This window comes from Bombina bombina, chromosome 2 (genome assembly GCF_027579735.1).
Source record: "Bombina bombina isolate aBomBom1 chromosome 2, aBomBom1.pri, whole genome shotgun sequence".
NCBI lineage: Eukaryota > Metazoa > Chordata > Amphibia > Anura > Bombinatoridae > Bombina > Bombina bombina.
In genome coordinates, this window is record NC_069500.1 from 946,904,935 (window position 1) to 946,917,406 (window position 12,472).

Consider the following 12,472-nt stretch of genomic DNA (forward strand, 5'->3'; position numbering starts at 1 on the left):
GCGGCAGGAGTTATCTGGTGATGGTGGCTACACAATTTTGTCTCTTTCCATTTGTTCACCAGATGTGGCCAGCTAGGTCCCATCAGTGAATTGTTGTTCTGAAGCTGACTTTAACTGTGTGTTTAATCAATTTGCAAGGGATAAAAACATGTTTTTTATGCAAGCAATATCACAATAATAAAATGCTTTTGCATATCACAACATTTTCTTTTTACACTATAATGTCCCTCTAAATAGATAGAGAATGCCATTTTAAACAACTTTATAATTGACTTCTAATATCTATTTTTCTTTGTGCTCTTGATATCTTTTATTGAAAAGCAGGGACATAAGCTTAGGAGCTGGTCAATTTCAGGAGCAGAATATGGCAGCAATTTTGCAAGAATGTTATCCATTTGCAAGAGCACTAGATTGCAGCACTATTTCCTGCCATGTAGTGCTCCAGGTATTTCTTCAACACAGAATATCATGGGAATTAAAGTGAATGTAAATTTTGATGCTAAAGTGCCCGGTTTTTAAAAATTTGATTAAAAACAGTGGCACTTTAATTCATTAAAATTTACATTTCACTCCTGTTATGTAAAAAAACTTACCTTTTAATCTTGACAGCAGCTCCAGCTTCCTCCGCCCGTTGCAAAGCCTCTTCCTGGGTCTAAAATGAGGAATCCGGCTTCCTCCAATCACGACGTTGAGTCAGACAAAGATTCCCCCGTGGGGGAAGCCGTGATTGGAAGATGACCTATCCATCATTTCTGACATCAGAAATGGCTTGCAACGACCGGAGGAAGCTGGAGCTGCTGTGAAGATTAAAAGGTAAGTTTTTTTCACAACACGAGTGAAATGTAAATTTTGATGAATTAAAGTGCCCCTGTTTTTAATCAAATTATTTAAATCCGGGCACTTTAGCATCAACATTGACATTCACTTTAAGCAAATTTAATAATAGACGTAATTTAGAATTTTAGAATTGTATGAATCACAATATATATATATATATATATATATATATATAACAGTCAAAAAAGGTTGTTTAGTAAAAGGGACTTCTGTAAATAAATATTTTCACTTGTAAAGCCACCATGTGGATATCTATTCCACTCAACCCCTATGCAGGTTTAGAAGGACAGTTCACTGTAGAAAACCGCAATATACAAATTTCAAGGACTTCAAAACATCCCCTTATGCAAAAACAGCAGAAACAAAGTGCATCACAGAAGTAAAGTGCAGTGCATCATAGAAATAGCCAGGTGAGTTCCATGTGGGGCAAGCAGTAAACGCTGAATATGTCACCCTTCAACAGGCAATACAGTGTTGCCACAGGATATCGATAGCAATACCCAAGCAGCTAGTAGCTGTGCGACTCACCCTTCTTGCTTGTAGTTTCAAACGTGTACCTTAGGAAACCTGCTGTATGCTACGTGACCCACGGCGTCCAAGACAGCCTCGATGCCTCTATCCAGCCGGTTCCGGTCGTGTGATGGGCGTCGGCCGTCACAGCCAATGGGATGCTTAGCCTACCAGGAGGCTTGCAGGATCCAACGTCGGAGGGGATGCCAAATATCAGAGATAGTAGGGGGAGTGGAGTAGAGGCACGCTCCTGATGCAGCCCAGAATGCCGGCAAAATAGACATCAAGCAAAAAGAATAGATATCCAGGCTGCGTTTAAAAATCAAAGTCTTTATTAAATTCCTCTTGGGATAAAAATGCAAAAAAGAAAGGGGGATCCAGCATAACAGTGTTACCAAAAGTTATTCCGCTAACATGTTTCGGTAAAGACCGTAATCATAGCTAATTGGAAACAGGTGTGCTGGCTATATAAAAGACAAAATCCACACTCATTGGACAAAAATAAGACCAATAGAAAAGGTACACTGTTGGACAAAAAACGTAATAAATATATATATAGAAAGAACTAATGCGCCCTGACAATTTAGTATATGTATATATACCCTAGCCTAGCATAATACAAAACATCAGATATAGTCATTAATAAGTATTCTGCAAAAAGTTATGATGAAAAAGATATAAAGATGAGATGAACAAAATGAACAGATGAATAAATGAAAAATAAATAAATAAATAATAAAAGGTAATCATGGGGGGCATGAAATATTCTCATAGATCCAAAAGTGTAAAGGAATACACAAAATATGGAAGAGTAAAAGTAAAAGTAAAACTCAAACCAAAAGAGTAAGGCAATATAGCAAAACTAGTGTAAAATCTTAATGCATAAGTTTGCATAATTATAAGGAAACTATGGAAGTGTATCTCTAAACATGCCTATACTATATAATATAAAATATACATATATAGAAAAGAGCGTATTATATGGCTGAAACAGATTGCAGCTTAGTAAATGTAACCTGCTGAAATAACTACAACTCAAACACAAGGAAGAAAATAAGTAACTATGCTCAGCTATATCCCTGTCGTAAATCGCAATTGTAAAAAAACCCTATCTAATATGAGTTTAAGAACTCAAATGTGTATCTCAATGTACACAGGTAACAGTGACCTATATAGGGAAATGAAGAAATACAACTGTACTGAAATAATAATATAATCAGTGGATACTGCTGAATGAGTGTAGTATGGTATGCGATGTACAGAGCAATACAAATAAACTGCATTAAAGGGCTGTATGGAGGAGTAGGTAAGAGGGACCCTATCTTAAAGGGATATAATGACGAAGAGATGTATGTAGGGGAACAAGAGGAGGCTAAGAGGGTATAAACCAATGGGAAAAAGGTGGGCAAACGTGAAAGGTGAAAGGATTACTTCCAATAGTTAATCAAATCGAATTCAGAGTTTAAACCCTCTGGTACTCTAGTACGCAATTTGAAGATCCAAAACATTTCACGCTTGCCCAACAATTGATTCCTGTCACCTCCTCTAGGTGGTGCCTTAACATGTTCAATAGCCTGCCATCTGAATGTGGCGTTACTCTTATTGTGAAAATTCCGAAAATGCTTTACCAGAGGGGTACTAGCTTCACCTAGTTTGATAGTAGAAAGGTGGTTTCTAATTCTAGTGTTTACATCCGTAGTAGTGAGTCCTACATACTGAAGATGGCATTCTATACAGTAAAGTAAATAGACAACATAGGAGGATGTACAGTTAAGGCAAGTGGATATCTTATAAATGTCTCCAGTGACCTCTGACCTGAATTCATCGGAAATAATGATAAACTCACAGGGTCTACACCTCGATTTGCCGCACCTGTACATCCCCCTATGTTGCAACCAAGAGCTTTGTCTGTCTGGTTTCTTGATAGAAACTTCGGAGGGGGCCAGTATATTGCCTAGAGTTCTGTTCTTCCTATAGGAGCAACGTAAACCTCCCTCCACACAGCTAGCAAGGCTGTCATCTGCGGAGAGCAAACTGAAATGTTTTTTGACAATCTTACATATTTCTCTGTAATCTGTACTGAAATCCGTCACAAATGTTATTTTATGTGAGGAGTTAATCTCCTCACCAGTCTTGGTACAGTTGGATCTATTCAAAAGGGACTGTCGATCCAAAAGGTCGACCTGTCTCTGAGCTCTATCTACCAGATGCCCAGGGTATCCTCTCTCTCTGAGTCTTTTCTGCATGTCTCTACTTTGCACTTTGTAATGATCGCTATTGCTGCAGTTCCGTTTGACCCTTATGAGCTGTCCTTTGGCTACTGCCATAGGGACATGTGCGGGGTGACAGCTCTTTGCATGAAGCAATGTATTTTTCGATATAGGTTTCCTATACATATTGCTTATAATCTGTCCATCATCCCCTGCAGTCAAAGTGAGGTCTAAGTAGTTAATAGTTCTAGAGTTAGTCTCAAATGTGAAACTCAGGCCAACATTATTAGAATTTAGAAAATCCACAAATTCAGACAAAGAATCCCCCGATCCCTGCCATATAAGGAGCAGATCGTCAATATACCGCCTATAAAAGGCGATATTATGTTTATGTGTATTACTATCTCCATAGATGTGGGACAGCTCCCACCAACCCATAAAGATGTTGGCATATGAGGGCGCAAATTTGGCCCCCATAGCTGTCCCACATCTCTGGAGATAGTACTGCTCACCAAAACGGAAATAATTGTGTGTCAGGGCAAAACCAGTTGCCCTCACCACATACTTGACAAAATCACTGTCCAAATCAGATAGATTTTCCAACATATAAGACAGAGCTTTTAGGCCTTCCTCATGTGGAATTGTGGAATACAATGATACCACATCTATTGTTAGCCACTTGTGCCTCTCAAGATCCCAACAAAAGGTGTCCACTAGATTTAATAGATCTTTGGTGTCCTTAAGATAGCTCTGTAGTGATGCCACTATAGGAAACAGTATGCTATCTAGCCACTGGGATAGGTGTTCCAAAAGGGAACCTATCCCACTGACTATAGGTCTTCCCTGTACCCCTATTAAGGATTTATGTACCTTGGGAAGATGGTGGAAGATGGGCACTACCGGATGATCTACTAATAGATACTCATAGGTATCACGGTCAAAAAACCCATCCTCCAAACCATCGTCCAAAAGGCACCTAAGCTCTTTCTGGAAGCGCGCAGTGGGATCCCTATCTAATCTCTGATAGTTAGCATCATTGTGAAGTTGTCTATGGGCCTCCTTAACATATTCAGATTTATCCAAAACCACAACAGATCCGCCTTTATCGGCGGACCTAATGACCAAATTTTCATTCTGTTGTAGCTCTAATAGTGCTTGTCTTTCTCTAAAAGATAGATTAGCCTTCCAATTCTTGGTCTCAATGTTATTAGAGGCCAAGGAAGTGAGGTCCCTCTCAATCCTCTTAAAAAAGGTTTCCAAGGCCGGACCACGACATTGCATGGGATAGAAGTCAGAAGTTTTTTTAAAACCACTATGACTTCTTATAGTCCCTGTAGCGGTCCCATTCAACCCCTGTCTACTAAGTTCATGCAGTGACACCAAGTCACAGGACTCAGAAAACGAAAGTTGTGTGGTATCCAAGATGGACATTTGTGATTGTACCAACTGTTCACCAGTGCCTAGAGCATTGTCAGAGTTATAGAAAAACTTTTTCAAAGTTAAATTTCTAATCAATCTATTAACATCTAGCAAAGTATTGAAGAGGTTAAATGAAGTGGTCGGAGAGAAATTCAGACCGTAACTAAGTACTTTTAATTGCATCTCAGATAATGTTACACTGGAGAGATTAATTACATTAGAGGTGTTGTCATTACTAGATGTCATTGGTATTTGGTACTCTTGTTTATCCTCTGTGGGTACCTCTTCTCTTGCCCTACCCCAGTTTTGATCTGTGCCTGTTGAAAAACCTGGTCAAAAGCCCTACGATCCTCTCCTAAAGTATTCATTTCGTTAGCTGTACTCTGATCCATATTGCTTACATATTTCGTGCCCTTGGCATTATGTGCCTTAATTTGTGTATTGTTAGCAGTGTTAGTACCCTGTTTGTGTGAATTCTTAGGTATAACAGCTAAAGTATTCGTGGCATCATTTATGCTTACTTGTTTATGTGTACCTGATGTATTTTTCAGAATTCCCCTAGGTGGTTCTATACATTCTTCACCCCCTGAGGCACCATAGTCATCACCTGAGTCCCCTTCACTGCCTGAAGATTTATTAGTAGATGAGTGGTTGAGGGAGGTATGCTGTTGTTGTGGTGGTTGTGTCCTGCCTCTACCTCTACCTCTCCCTCTACTCCTGCTCCTAGATCTACCTCTCCTGTTATTAGAATTATTGCTGGGAGTATTTCTGGAATGATGCCACATATATACTGATTTGTTGTCATAGTCTGACTGATCCCTGAGATATTTGGAGTGTTTAGTATCTAAAATCTCTTTCTTAGATTCAGACAAGGTCAATCTCAAAATACCATCAAATTTGGGATAGTCAGGTTCTAGTTTCCTATTAATCAATTCAATCTGCAGTTTTTCAATTTCACCTCTAACAACAGTAAGTAATTTCGTTTTATACATAATCAATAAATGCATTAATCTGATTGAACATTCCGTGAGTACTGTGTTCCAGGTCTCAACGAACTCCTGGTCGGAGACCTCAAAGGTGGGATATTTGTTAAGCCTGAGACCCCTGGGGACAATGTTCAATTTAATATATTTTTCAAAAGTCCAGATCTCAAACTGTAGTCTATGTTCTTTTATGAGAAGCCTCTCAATATCATCAAAAAGGGTACTCAGGGAGTATGTAGAAATATCCGTTGAAAAAACTGTGTCCAGTTCATCATTATTATAACCTCTTTCAGTTATAGGCAGCAGGGAGTAATAGTTCATAATGCTGGATCCCTCCATTTAGGAGCTATAGGAAAATCCCTTGTTACTTAATATGCTGCCAGCAAGCATACAAATAGAACAGTCAAAAAAGGTTGTTTAGTAAAAGGGACTTCTGTAAATAAATATTTTCACTTGTAAAGCCACCATGTGGATATCTATTCCACTCAACCCCTATGCAGGTTTAGAAGGACAGTTCACTGTAGAAAACCGCAATATACAAATTTCAAGGACTTCAAAACATCCCCTTATGCAAAAACAGCAGAAACAAAGTGCATCACAGAAGTAAAGTGCAGTGCATCATAGAAATAGCCAGGTGAGTTCCATGTGGGGCAAGCAGTAAACGCTGAATATGTCACCCTTCAACAGGCAATACAGTGTTGCCACAGGATATCGATAGCAATACCCAAGCAGCTAGTAGCTGTGCGACTCACCCTTCTTGCTTGTAGTTTCAAACGTGTACCTTAGGAAACCTGCTGTATGCTACGTGACCCACGGCGTCCAAGACAGCCTCGATGCCTCTATCCAGCCGGTTCCGGTCGTGTGATGGGCGTCGGCCGTCACAGCCAATGGGATGCTTAGCCTACCAGGAGGCTTGCAGGATCCAACGTCGGAGGGGATGCCAAATATCAGAGATAGTAGGGGGAGTGGAGTAGAGGCACGCTCCTGATGCAGCCCAGAATGCCGGCAAAATAGACATCAAGCAAAAAGAATAGATATCCAGGCTGCGTTTAAAAATCAAAGTCTTTATTAAATTCCTCTTGGGATAAAAATGCAAAAAAGAAAGGGGGATCCAGCATAACAGTGTTACCAAAAGTTATTCCGCTAACATGTTTCGGTAAAGACCGTAATCATAGCTAATTGGAAACAGGTGTGCTGGCTATATAAAAGACAAAATCCACACTCATTGGACAAAAATAAGACCAATAGAAAAGGTACACTGTTGGACAAAAAACGTAATAAATATATATATAGAAAGAACTAATGCGCCCTGACAATTTAGTATATGTATATATACCCTAGCCTAGCATAATACAAAACATCAGATATAGTCATTAATAAGTATTCTGCAAAAAGTTATGATGAAAAAGATATAAAGATGAGATGAACAAAATGAACAGATGAATAAATGAAAAATAAATAAATAAATAATAAAAGGTAATCATGGGGGGCATGAAATATTCTCATAGATCCAAAAGTGTAAAGGAATACACAAAATATGGAAGAGTAAAAGTAAAAGTAAAACTCAAACCAAAAGAGTAAGGCAATATAGCAAAACTAGTGTAAAATCTTAATGCATAAGTTTGCATAATTATAAGGAAACTATGGAAGTGTATCTCTAAACATGCCTATACTATATAATATAAAATATACATATATAGAAAAGAGCGTATTATATGGCTGAAACAGATTGCAGCTTAGTAAATGTAACCTGCTGAAATAACTACAACTCAAACACAAGGAAGAAAATAAGTAACTATGCTCAGCTATATCCCTGTCGTAAATCGCAATTGTAAAAAAACCCTATCTAATATGAGTTTAAGAACTCAAATGTGTATCTCAATGTACACAGGTAACAGTGACCTATATAGGGAAATGAAGAAATACAACTGTACTGAAATAATAATATAATCAGTGGATACTGCTGAATGAGTGTAGTATGGTATGCGATGTACAGAGCAATACAAATAAACTGCATTAAAGGGCTGTATGGAGGAGTAGGTAAGAGGGACCCTATCTTAAAGGGATATAATGACGAAGAGATGTATGTAGGGGAACAAGAGGAGGCTAAGAGGGTATAAACCAATGGGAAAAAGGTGGGCAAACGTGAAAGGTGAAAGGATTACTTCCAATAGTTAATCAAATCGAATTCAGAGTTTAAACCCTCTGGTACTCTAGTACGCAATTTGAAGATCCAAAACATTTCACGCTTGCCCAACAATTGATTCCTGTCACCTCCTCTAGGTGGTGCCTTAACATGTTCAATAGCCTGCCATCTGAATGTGGCGTTACTCTTATTGTGAAAATTCCGAAAATGCTTTACCAGAGGGGTACTAGCTTCACCTAGTTTGATAGTAGAAAGGTGGTTTCTAATTCTAGTGTTTACATCCGTAGTAGTGAGTCCTACATACTGAAGATGGCATTCTATACAGTAAAGTAAATAGACAACATAGGAGGATGTACAGTTAAGGAAAATACATTGCTTCATGCAAAGAGCTGTCACCCCGCACATGTCCCTATGGCAGTAGCCAAAGGACAGCTCATAAGGGTCAAACGGAACTGCAGCAATAGCGATCATTACAAAGTGCAAAGTAGAGACATGCAGAAAAGACTCAGAGAGAGAGGATACCCTGGGCATCTGGTAGATAGAGCTCAGAGACAGGTCGACCTTTTGGATCGACAGTCCCTTTTGAATAGATCCAACTGTACCAAGACTGGTGAGGAGATTAACTCCTCACATAAAATAACATTTGTGACGGATTTCAGTACAGATTACAGAGAAATATGTAAGATTGTCAAAAAACATTTCAGTTTGCTCTCCGCAGATGACAGCCTTGCTAGCTGTGTGGAGGGAGGTTTACGTTGCTCCTATAGGAAGAACAGAACTCTAGGCAATATACTGGCCCCCTCCGAAGTTTCTATCAAGAAACCAGACAGACAAAGCTCTTGGTTGCAACATAGGGGGATGTACAGGTGCGGCAAATCGAGGTGTAGACCCTGTGAGTTTATCATTATTTCCGATGAATTCAGGTCAGAGGTCACTGGAGACATTTATAAGATATCCACTTGCCTTAACTGTACATCCTCCTATGTTGTCTATTTACTTTACTGTATAGAATGCCATCTTCAGTATGTAGGACTCACTACTACGGATGTAAACACTAGAATTAGAAACCACCTTTCTACTATCAAACTAGGTGAAGCTAGTACCCCTCTGGTAAAGCATTTTCGGAATTTTCACAATAAGAGTAACGCCACATTCAGATGGCAGGCTATTGAACATGTTAAGGCACCACCTAGAGGAGGTGACAGGAATCAATTGTTGGGCAAGCGTGAAATGTTTTGGATCTTCAAATTGCGTACTAGAGTACCAGAGGGTTTAAACTCTGAATTCGATTTGATTAACTATTGGAAGTAATCCTTTCACCTTTCACGTTTGCCCACCTTTTTCCCATTGGTTTATACCCTCTTAGCCTCCTCTTGTTCCCCTACATACATCTCTTCGTCATTATATCCCTTTAAGATAGGGTCCCTCTTACCTACTCCTCCATACAGCCCTTTAATGCAGTTTATTTGTATTGCTCTGTACATCGCATACCATACTACACTCATTCAGCAGTATCCACTGATTATATTATTATTTCAGTACAGTTGTATTTCTTCATTTCCCTATATAGGTCACTGTTACCTGTGTACATTGAGATACACATTTGAGTTCTTAAACTCATATTAGATAGGGTTTTTTTACAATTGCGATTTACGACAGGGATATAGCTGAGCATAGTTACTTATTTTCTTCCTTGTGTTTGAGTTGTAGTTATTTCAGCAGGTTACATTTACTAAGCTGCAATCTGTTTCAGCCATATAATACGCTCTTTTCTATATATGTATATTTTATATTATATAGTATAGGCATGTTTAGAGATACACTTCCATAGTTTCCTTATAATTATGCAAACTTATGCATTAAGATTTTACACTAGTTTTGCTATATTGCCTTACTCTTTTGGTTTGAGTTTTACTTTTACTTTTACTCTTCCATATTTTGTGTATTCCTTTACACTTTTGGATCTATGAGAATATTTCATGCCCCCCATGATTACCTTTTATTATTTATTTATTTATTTTTCATTTATTCATCTGTTCATTTTGTTCATCTCATCTTTATATCTTTTTCATCATAACTTTTTGCAGAATACTTATTAATGACTATATCTGATGTTTTGTATTATGCTAGGCTAGGGTATATATACATATACTAAATTGTCAGGGCGCATTAGTTCTTTCTATATATATATTTATTACGTTTTTTGTCCAACAGTGTACCTTTTCTATTGGTCTTATTTTTGTCCAATGAGTGTGGATTTTGTCTTTTATATAGCCAGCACACCTGTTTCCAATTAGCTATGATTACGGTCTTTACCGAAACATGTTAGCGGAATAACTTTTGGTAACACTGTTATGCTGGATCCCCCTTTCTTTTTTGCATTTTTATCCCAAGAGGAATTTAATAAAGACTTTGATTTTTAAACGCAGCCTGGATATCTATTCTTTTTGCTTGATGTCTATTTTGCCGGCATTCTGGGCTGCATCAGGAGCGTGCCTCTACTCCACTCCCCCTACTATCTCTGATATTTGGCATCCCCTCCGACGTTGGATCCTGCAAGCCTCCTGGTAGGCTAAGCATCCCATTGGCTGTGACGGCCGACGCCCATCACACGACCGGAACCGGCTGGATAGAGGCATCGAGGCTGTCTTGGACGCCGTGGGTCACGTAGCATACAGCAGGTTTCCTAAGGTACACGTTTGAAACTACAAGCAAGAAGGGTGAGTCGCACAGCTACTAGCTGCTTGGGTATTGCTATCGATATCCTGTGGCAACACTGTATTGCCTGTTGAAGGGTGACATATTCAGCGTTTACTGCTTGCCCCACATGGAACTCACCTGGCTATTTCTATGATGCACTGCACTTTACTTCTGTGATGCACTTTGTTTCTGCTGTTTTTGCATAAGGGGATGTTTTGAAGTCCTTGAAATTTGTATATTGCGGTTTTCTACAGTGAACTGTCCTTCTAAACCTGCATAGGGGTTGAGTGGAATAGATATCCACATGGTGGCTTTACAAGTGAAAATATTTATTTACAGAAGTCCCTTTTACTAAACAACCTTTTTTGACTGTTCTATTTGTATGCTTGCTGGCAGCATATTAAGTAACAAGGGATTTTCCTATAGCTCCTAAATGGAGGGATCCAGCATTATGAACTATTACTCCCTGCTGCCTATAACTGAAAGAGGTTATAATAATGATGAACTGGACACAGTTTTTTCAACGGATATTTCTACATACTCCCTGAGTACCCTTTTTGATGATATTGAGAGGCTTCTCATAAAAGAACATAGACTACAGTTTGAGATCTGGACTTTTGAAAAATATATTAAATTGAACATTGTCCCCAGGGGTCTCAGGCTTAACAAATATCCCACCTTTGAGGTCTCCGACCAGGAGTTCGTTGAGACCTGGAACACAGTACTCACGGAATGTTCAATCAGATTAATGCATTTATTGATTATGTATAAAACGAAATTACTTACTGTTGTTAGAGGTGAAATTGAAAAACTGCAGATTGAATTGATTAATAGGAAACTAGAACCTGACTATCCCAAATTTGATGGTATTTTGAGATTGACCTTGTCTGAATCTAAGAAAGAGATTTTAGATACTAAACACTCCAAATATCTCAGGGATCAGTCAGACTATGACAACAAATCAGTATATATGTGGCATCATTCCAGAAATACTCCCAGCAATAATTCTAATAACAGGAGAGGTAGATCTAGGAGCAGGAGTAGAGGGAGAGGTAGAGGTAGAGGCAGGACACAACCACCACAACAACAGCATACCTCCCTCAACCACTCATCTACTAATAAATCTTCAGGCAGTGAAGGGGACTCAGGTGATGACTATGGTGCCTCAGGGGGTGAAGAATGTATAGAACCACCTAGGGGAATTCTGAAAAATACATCAGGTACACATAAACAAGTAAGCATAAATGATGCCACGAATACTTTAGCTGTTATACCTAAGAATTCACACAAACAGGGTACTAACACTGCTAACAATACACAAATTAAGGCACATAATGCCAAGGGCACGAAATATGTAAGCAATATGGATCAGAGTACAGCTAACGAAATGAATACTTTAGGAGAGGATCGTAGGGCTTTTGACCAGGTTTTTCAACAGGCACAGATCAAAACTGGGGTAGGGCAAGAGAAGAGGTACCCACAGAGGATAAACAAGAGTACCAAATACCAATGACATCTAGTAATGACAACACCTCTAATGTAATTAATCTCTCCAGTGTAACATTATCTGAGATGCAATTAAAAGTACTTAGTTACGGTCTGAATTTCTCTCCGACCACTTCATTTAACCTCTTCAATACTTTGCTAGATGTTAATAGATTGATTAG

The 12,472-nt window shown here is 38.8% G+C and overlaps 1 protein-coding gene across 2 annotated transcripts in view; it reads left to right on the forward strand.

Annotated features, from left to right (window-relative positions):
* Positions 1 to 12,472, forward strand: part of CCSER1 (coiled-coil serine rich protein 1) — a 1,500,652-nt gene that overhangs the window by 187,466 nt on the left and 1,300,714 nt on the right. The window lies entirely within an intron of this gene.